This window comes from Peromyscus maniculatus, chromosome 5 (genome assembly GCF_049852395.1).
Source record: "Peromyscus maniculatus bairdii isolate BWxNUB_F1_BW_parent chromosome 5, HU_Pman_BW_mat_3.1, whole genome shotgun sequence".
NCBI lineage: Eukaryota > Metazoa > Chordata > Mammalia > Rodentia > Cricetidae > Peromyscus > Peromyscus maniculatus.
Genome location: NC_134856.1, coordinates 96150654 through 96159587, shown reverse-complemented (window position 1 = coordinate 96159587; position 8934 = coordinate 96150654).

The following is an 8934-nucleotide window of genomic DNA, read 5'->3' as shown; positions in this document are numbered from 1 at the left end:
GGCTTTCTCTGGAATCAGATATCTCCCTTGGCTACTTTCAAGGACTAGCAGTAATAACAGTCCACATGCAAGTCTCCTGATTTAAGGTAAATTCCACAAGGAGACACCACCTAGGTCAGGTAGACATTAAGTAATAGCTTTACACAATTCAGCTCGGACCCTCCTTTCTTACAGCCTTACTAACTTTATAGACCACTAACTCCTTACTTAACCACTTCTAGGAATATTTAGATAACCTTCTGTGCTGACAGCTATGCTCAGCCAGAACTCCAGTTCAAGCCTCCCTGTAATTATCATTAGCAGCATCCGGCCAGGTCCATCCCCAGATGGGAGAAAGTACTTTATCAGAGATACCTCTGTACTCTCTAAGAACAGACTTAAGCATCCGGGCCACCTGTTTGAGAAGGCCTGGCGGATATGCCAATTAAGCCTTACTTCCTCCTTTCCCAAACCTTACCTCTAGTTCCAAATCTCCCTTTAACTATCACCAGAGGCATCTAGCTGTACACAGGTTGCCTAGTGACTGAGCACACTTTCCCCCACCCTGCAGAAAAACTTCAGATAGCTTGAACAGATAGGAGCCACAGGGGGAAAAAAAAAAAAGAAGACAGTTTTATTTTCTCCCATTGACCTAGCAACTTATAGATTCTTAACACTTTCTAAGATTATAGTTGAGCACATAAGAGCCCTCTTCTTAGATATTACCTGAATTTAGCCTTTAGTTAATTCATTTCCCCATTGGTCACTTCCCTTTGGGGTTGCAAATAATAATTAGCGGTTATTGCCTCCCTATGTGATTCTTATCACCCCTCCGTTTGACCCTGGAAGCCTGGTTTTGCACTGCTAAGGGAATACTGCTTGTAAGTGTATATATACCAGGACTCCTAGGGCACGAGAGGAGAGAGAAGAGAAAAGAGAATGGAAGAACTAGATGGGTAAGAACTTGAGAGGAACAAACTGAGATGGGGAAGAACTAGATTGAAGGGCTAGAAGAGAGGACAAGAGGAACGAGATGGAAGATGAGGAAGAGCCAGATGGGGAAGAACAAGATGAGGAAGAGCCAGATGAGAGAGAAGGAGACGGGAGAGGAGCTGATAGGGGAAAGAACTAGATAAATGAGAACCTAGAAGGGACAGAACTAGATGAAGGAATTAAGATAGAACCTAGAGGGGACAGTAGACAAATATAGAGAAATCAGCAGAATAGAAGCTGTGTAGAGAGAGAACTATCACAGAATAATAAAGTGTATGAACTAAGGAGTTTCGTGTACATAGATTCATTTCTTCTCATTAAAGATTAATTATCAGCTGGTTGTAGATTCTTCCCGGACCCTGGGAGAGGACTATCGAGGGGCTGGACCCCCATAGTCCTCGATATATGTACCCACAGGTACAGGCACCTATGCACACATGCAGATGTACCCATAGGTGTGCACCTATGCACACATGCAGATGTACCCACAAGTGTGCACCTATGCACACATGCAGATGTACCCACAGGTGTGCACCTATGCACACATGCAGATGTACCCACAGGTGTGCACCTATGCACACCTGCAGATGTACCCACAGGTGTGCACCTATACACACCTGCAGATGTACCCACAAGTGTGCACCTATGCACACCTGCAGATCTACCCACAAGTGTGCACCTATGCACACATGCAGATGTACCCATAGGTACAGGCATGTACACACACATGTATGCATTTGTGGGGGCATGTGCATGCATGCACACACACACAGACACACACCACACCACACACACACACACACACACACACACACACAAGCTACTATATACAGAAAGGATTCTATTAAAAAGGCAGCTTTTCTGGCCTTTTTCCAGCCCCTCCCCTCCATCCCTGTCCCTTGCCCAGGGCAAAGGGCTTCTGGACTGCGTGCAAGCTGGGGACTTTGAGTGCATGCCAAGGTCATGCAGCAGAGTGCAGCTGAGCATGCACTTGTCTTCTCCTCAGCATCCTCACTAAGAGCAGGTCAGGTGGAAAACCCCAGTGACAAAGAGACCCTATATGTGGGGAATCAGGAACTGCTGTAAATAGCTACCCACTTTGTTAAGGGACCTACCCACTTACTTTAGAATGGGACTCGCCTGCTTGTCACACAGCAATGACAAGACCCAGAGCACACCCTGAGCTGGCCAGAGCAGACAAGGTAGGTTAGAAGCCAGGGTGCCACTAGGTGGTCCTGCATCCCCAGTGGGCACGACAGAGCTTCAGCTTGGCTGTTGGACAGGTGTCTGGGAACATCCCATCCCCAGAGGGCAAAGTAGGACCCACCCTATACTGTCACCAGCCCAGTCACCACAGCTTCCTCTTTGTCACTTTCACAGGCACCTTCATCCCCCAGACAGGAACTGCTGCAAGGCCCTGGCTATGAGCCCCGAGGGATCACCTGAAGTCTGGTCTCGGAGCAGCCGCTACAGGCCAGCTGATGCTCAGGTGGTCAGGTGGTCAGGGAGAGCCTTAGGAGGGACAGAACAAGTTTGTTCCCTCAAGTCTGTGTGCCTGTGTGGATCTGTGCACACCTTCCTTCCTTAAGGTGCGTCCCCTGGAGTGTGAAATTACCCAACAGCCTCAGCAGCTGGGAAGGGGAACCCAGCAAGTTCCCATTCTCAGACTTCTGTAATGGGCAGTATGGAGAAGATCTTCCCCCACCTCACTCTCAACCGGAAATGGCTTTAATTGTTAGGGTAGGGTGTGCCTATACCGGAGCATTCTAGTTCCAAGAGAAGACACTAGACAATGGAAAATGATAGCTCTTTTCACCCATACCACTACCACCATTGCCCTCCCCTGAGAGGACCGTCCGAAGGATTTCTGGGATCTCCCTCCATGACTGCCCTGAGTGCAAATATACATATGTCTTTGGCTGTACAAAAAAATACGCCACAGAACAGAGAACGTTCTGTGACTTCCTCACTCATTTCTCTCTGTGTCTTGGACATTGTCCAGTGTCACTAGAGATGAGGGACATTGTCCAGTGTGACTGGAGATGAGTCCATCTCCTTCTCATGTTCACCCAGTTTTAAATTTCTTTTTAAGGCTGCTGTTTGTGCCAGTGAAATCATCCAAGCTACAGCTGGCCTGGGGAGTGGGGTGGGGGTATGGGATCGGTCACAACAAAGCAGGAGCTACCAGACAAATGGAGCTCGGTATCTCAGCACTCCAGTGACATGTTATCTTTGTAGGTGACTCTGGGCTCAGAGCTGTGTGGGTAAAATGAAGATTAGGGCCGGAGTGTGGTAGTCGCTCAAGAGTTAATACCCTTTAGGGTAAAGGGAAATGGCTGGGTCTGAAAAGAACGTGCTATACAGGCACGGAGACATGCGTTCAGATCCCCAGTGCCCACCTAAAAAGCTGAGCATGGTGGGGTGTACCTGTAACCCCAGTGCTGGTGGGGTGGACCTAGGCAGATCCCTTCGTCTTGCTGACCAGCCAGACCAGACAAATCTGTGACAGACCTGTCACTGAACATCAAATAGGGTGGAGAATTGATTGTGGAAGATACCCAAAGTCAGCCTCTGACATACGTGAACTCCCATCTACATGTGCGTGTGCACATGCACGCACGCACGCACGCACGCACAAACACACATTCTAAATATTCCTTTTTCTCTCCACACATTTTCCTTAAAATTGATCTTTACAGATTTGTGTTTAGGAGAGTTACACCATGAGACTGAAATTTCATCAGCGTGCCTAATGTTTTTTCTCACAGCAGCAGTAACATAGCTATTTCAATCTACTTCACCCCGTCTGATTGTGTGTTTGTGTTTATTTCTACAAGTAGCACCTCCATGGGCACTCTACTCCTTAGAGTAGGAATCGTAGAGTCCATCTTTGGCATAATAATGGGACTGATTAGGAGCCAGCCTAGAGTCTGGGCTTCCTGCAGGCCTCTGCAAGCAATGGTCAAGGCCAGCTGTGTTCATGATCTTCCTGACAAACTTGCTGCTGTGGCTTCTAGGGTTGGTACTGTAAGCTCAGTTCTGGCATTTTCCCATTGAGCAAAATCTTGGCCCAAATCTCTTTCCTCCTAGGAGTAAGTTTCCATTTAAATACCCATTAGAGCTCTCATTTTCTGGAAATTTCTGTCTTTCCATTGGAGACATGGTGCCCAAGTAGCTCGGGCTTGAAGAATCAATATCCACCTTAAATAGAAGGATATACCTTCTTCTAAATTCATCTTCATGAATTATAGCTGAAACACTCTGCACTTTGACCCAGTTTACTTGGAGCAGGTAGAGGTGATTATCTGTGCTTCCTATACCTGTACGCTGATGTGGCCTGGGGACTTCTCTGAGGACCCTGGCAGGTGTCTTCCTGACTCAGTTGGTATCCACACTTCCCAGAGGTTTCTTTGCCTTTCCCTTCCGTGTGTGTGTGTGTGTGTGTGTGTGTGTGTGTGTGTGTGTGTGAGAGAGAGAGAGAGAGAGAGAGAGAGAGAGAGAGAGAGAGAGAAGGAGGAGGAGGAGGAGGAGGAGGAGGAGGAGGAGGAGGAGGAGGAGGAGGAGGAGGAGGAGGAGGAGAGAAAGAGAAAGAGAGAGAGCTGACTTAGGTGTCCTTCCTCAGGTTCTTTGAGGCAAGGTTACTCATTGGCCTTGAATTTGCCAAGTAGGGTAGGTTGGCTGGTCAGCCTATCTCTGCCTCTGGCTTTTTGTTTGTTTGTTTTTGTTTTTTTTGTTTTTTGGGTTTTTTTTTCTTTTTTCCGTTTTTCGAGACAGGGTTTCTCTGTGTAGCTTTGTGCCTTTCCTGATCTCACTCTGTAGACCAGGCTGGCCTCGAACTCACAGAGATCCGCCTGCCTCTGCCTCCCGAGTGCTGGGATTAAAGGCATGTGCCACCACCACCCTGCTCACACTGACTTTTTTATGTGAGTTCTGAGGATTGGACTATGGAATATCCTTTGAGAATGTATAACCTGCATTCACACAAATATTTTCTCATCAACCTCTCAAGCATCTATGCACACCGCTGTGCTCTCTGGAGACAGGCATCAACTGGGGTATCAGTAGGCAACAATGGGTAAAGTCGGTGTATCTCCTTAAGATGCAATGTTTTTGCTGGTGTATTAGTCAGCTGAAGGTCTGTAACAGAGAGCCACAACTGTGTGATTTAATCAACAGAAGTATTTTCCCGTTTTTGGCTTAGAGTTCGAGGTTGAGATGTTTGGGGGGGCAGTAATTTCTCTGGAGGCTGTGAGGGGACACCTGTCCCAGGCTGCAGGTATCTCTTGGTTTCCTTGCCTTGTATCGCCATCACCCATCTGTCTTCCCCTCTCATGGAGTCTTCTATGTGTATACTCTCTTTGAGTCCACTGTCTCCTTTAAATAAAAACCAATTGGGTCAAGGTTCACCCTATGATTTCATCTTCATCTGACTATATCTGCAAAGACTTTATTTCTAAATATCACATCCTGAAGTACTGGGGTTAGGACCACACCTATCTTTTTGGAAGGCCACAATTCAACCCTTAGCAGATGTTAAGGTAAAATGAAATTTTGTGGAGACCTACAGAGGTTTCCTAGTGAGAACTTACTCAGGGTCTGAGAGTCTGAGCTTGCTTTACCCAGCAAGGCTGCATAAGGGGATGATTTAACTAACCATGGGTGTGGTTACCAGGTGTTTGGAAGGGTCTACACTTGCCTGTGTGGTATGCTTTGATCTTGCTTCTTGACATGTTAGCAAAAGTCCTTTTGAATAAACGGAAATGGCCTTTGGGTAGTAATCCCAGCTCTCTTGAAGCTATTCGGTGTTTCTGTCTTTCTTCTCATTGGCTAGGTCTCTCTATCTATCATTTCCTAATTCTTCTCTCCTCCACCTAAGAACCCTTCAAAAGGTAGGAGAAGGTTGGAGCTGGCCTCCCACAGAATTTTATGAGTAGGAGAGATGGCTCAGTGGTTAAAAGAGCTTACTGCTCTTCCAGAGGATGCGAGTTCCCAGTATCCATGTTGGCTCACAACCTCCTGTAACTCCAGCTCCAGGGGATCTGACACCCTCTTCTGACCTCTATGAGTACTACATACATGTGCACAGATACACACAAACACATACACCATTAAAATTAAATCTTAAAAAATAGAAATGATATTTTACATTTAATGTATTATGAAGCTTGTCTGTTGGTCCACACCTATAATCTCAGCACTTGGGAGGTGGAAACAGGAGGACCAAGAGTTCAAGGTCATCCTCAACTAAACAGGGAGTTCCAGGCTAGACTGGGCTGCATGAGATCTTATTTCAAATAAACTAACTTAATTATATGGAGTTGAACACAAGATTCATTTAGATTTGTAAAGACAAACCACAAAATGCTCCTCCAGCAATCCTGGCTCTGGATAGGCTCAACTGTCCCGCCAGTGTCTTCCCATCTCCCTGCTGTGGTGCCCTGCCCCAGGGGTGCAGTGCGGCTCTTTTGACCTGGACAGCATTTTGATAAGGAAATCTGGGCTGTCCTACAGCTGAGGGCTACCATCATGTTGATCACAAAAGAGGAAACAGGCGGGGAGAAGGAACAAGGTGGTCCCAGCAAATGATAAAGCTTCTTCATTTTGTTCAACCAAAACAACCAGAAGAACATTAGAGGTTCTTTTTGTTCTGTTTTGTTTTGTTTCAAGACAGGGTTTCACTGTGTAGCTTTAGGGTCTGTCCTGGAACTCCCTCTGTAGACCAGGCTGGCCTCGAACTCACAGAGATCCACCTGCCTCTGCCTCCCGAGTGCTGGGGTTAAAGGGGTGCACCACCATAGCCCGGCAACATTAGAGGTCTCTAAGAGCTGAACAATCTTTATAAACCCCTCCCCAGTGCCTCCCCAGCAGATGACGGTCCTATCTAATACTGAGAACATCAAGGATCTGAACTGGGAGCGTAGCTCAGTGGTAGAGAGCTTGTCTAGCATGCATGAGGTCTCAGGTTCGGGCTCTATCTAGAACCACAAGAACATAAATGACACCGGAGTGCCCTCTTAGGTGACACTTGAGACCTCTAACCTGTTTTTCCTTCTGACTGTTGACCCAGTTGTACTACGGAAGGATAGACTGTATTTATAAGATGCCAATACAGGTATCTAGTGCCAGACCCCTAAGGCTCCTGTACTCATACAGGCCAAGCCATTTTATTTCTAGAAAACTCGGTTCAAATTTTTGTTCACTGTTAAAGGTGATTTCCCACAGGGGTGGGAGGGCCACTTTGGGAAAGGCCCAGACCCATATGTACCTGTTGTGGTTTGAATGTAGTTTGCCCCTCCTAGACTAATGCCGAAGTTTAGCCCCACACTGTGAGATGTGTGTGTGTGGGGGGGGGGGGAGGGCAGCTTCAAAACAACTCCACCTCGATGTTTACAGGTTGGGCCTTGGGGAGGTTGAGTAACACCAGTTCGGTCATCTGGCAATGCCTCACTCATTCAGCGGCTCTGGCTGCCCTCTTGCGGTCTTATTTGGAACTGCCTTGGCAAACCAGCTGGAACCAGTGGTTCTCAACCTTTCTAGTGCTGTGACCTTACAGTACAGTTCCTCGGGTTGTGATGACCCCCAACCATAAAATTTCATAACTGTAATTTTCCCTGTTATAAATCATAATGTAAATATCTGATGTGAGACCGCGAGGGGTCACAGCCCATAGCTTGGGAACCACCGAGCTAGATTTAAGCTGAGTGGCTAGGTTGAAGTCAGGCTGCGTGGCCCTCTAAGCTCACCAGTGTCCTCCTGAAAGCCAAGCATCCAGGAAGCCATTCTCAATGAACTCAGGCTTTCTGGCCCTTCCATAGCTTGATTTCTGGGCCATCTTAACAAGGACCACATGGACCCTTGTAGGAGCCCTGCTCCCTTGCTAGGGCCTCTGAGAGTCTGGCTGCAGCCTTTGGGCTCCACATCCTGGTAAAAGAGAAAATGGACAGAGATACTATGGGGGTGGGGGTGGGGCTGAAGGATTCCCAACCTCCTGTTCAGAACTGTGCTGTTCAGATGGGTGTGTTCAAGTAGCCGCTCAAAGAATGGTTGCCGGGCCAGGGGTAGACTGGTTATCGAGGAACATACACAAAACCATAGGCTGGATCCCTAGCACCAGGGTCTCATGTAGCCCAGGCTGACCCTGAACTCACTATGTAGGCAAGGGTGGCCTTGAACTTCTGATCCTTCTGCCTCTACCTCCTGAACTAGGGATCAAACCTAGGGCTTCACACATGCCAGTAGGCTTACATCCCCAACACAAAACAAAGCAAGAGGACCCAAGTTCGATCCCCAGGATCCATGTAAAAAAAGTTTGACATAGTAGCATGGGCTTGTAATCCTAGTGCTTGGAAGATCCATGGGGCTCCTTGGGGCTCAGTGGCCAGCCAGCCTAGCCTATTTGAGGAGTTATGGGTCTCTAAGAGACCCTGTCTCGAAACAAACAAATAAGCAAGCAAGCAAACAAACAAAAACCTGAAAAGAAAAAAATGAACAGCACCTGAGGAATAAGGCCAGGCCCCACCCACCCCAGACTGCTCTAAGTGAAGGCCATAGACAGCAGCAGGCACCCAAGCTCCTCCCTACATCCCCAGGCCGATCTCTTGATTCTTTTGTCTTCCTTGTCTGCCGCTCCTGGTAAACCTGGATAGTCCTCAACTCTAGCCCAGATTTTATCTAATTAGCAATCTTTTTGCTGTTGTGATGTTTTGAGACGGCCTTGTTATGTAGCACAGGCTAGCCTCATGCTTGTGTTCACAACACTCAGAAGATGGAGGCAGAAAGATCAGAAGTTCAAAGTCATTCTTCGGTACATTGGGAATTAGAAGCTAGTCTGGTATATGGGTTCTTGTAAAAGGGGTTAGAATGAGGAGGAGATAAACAGATAAAAAGAAACAAAAAAAAGTCCATAAGAGTAATTTAGAGTCTGTGATATAATTAATTTTCAAGCCATTCATAAGCCATTGT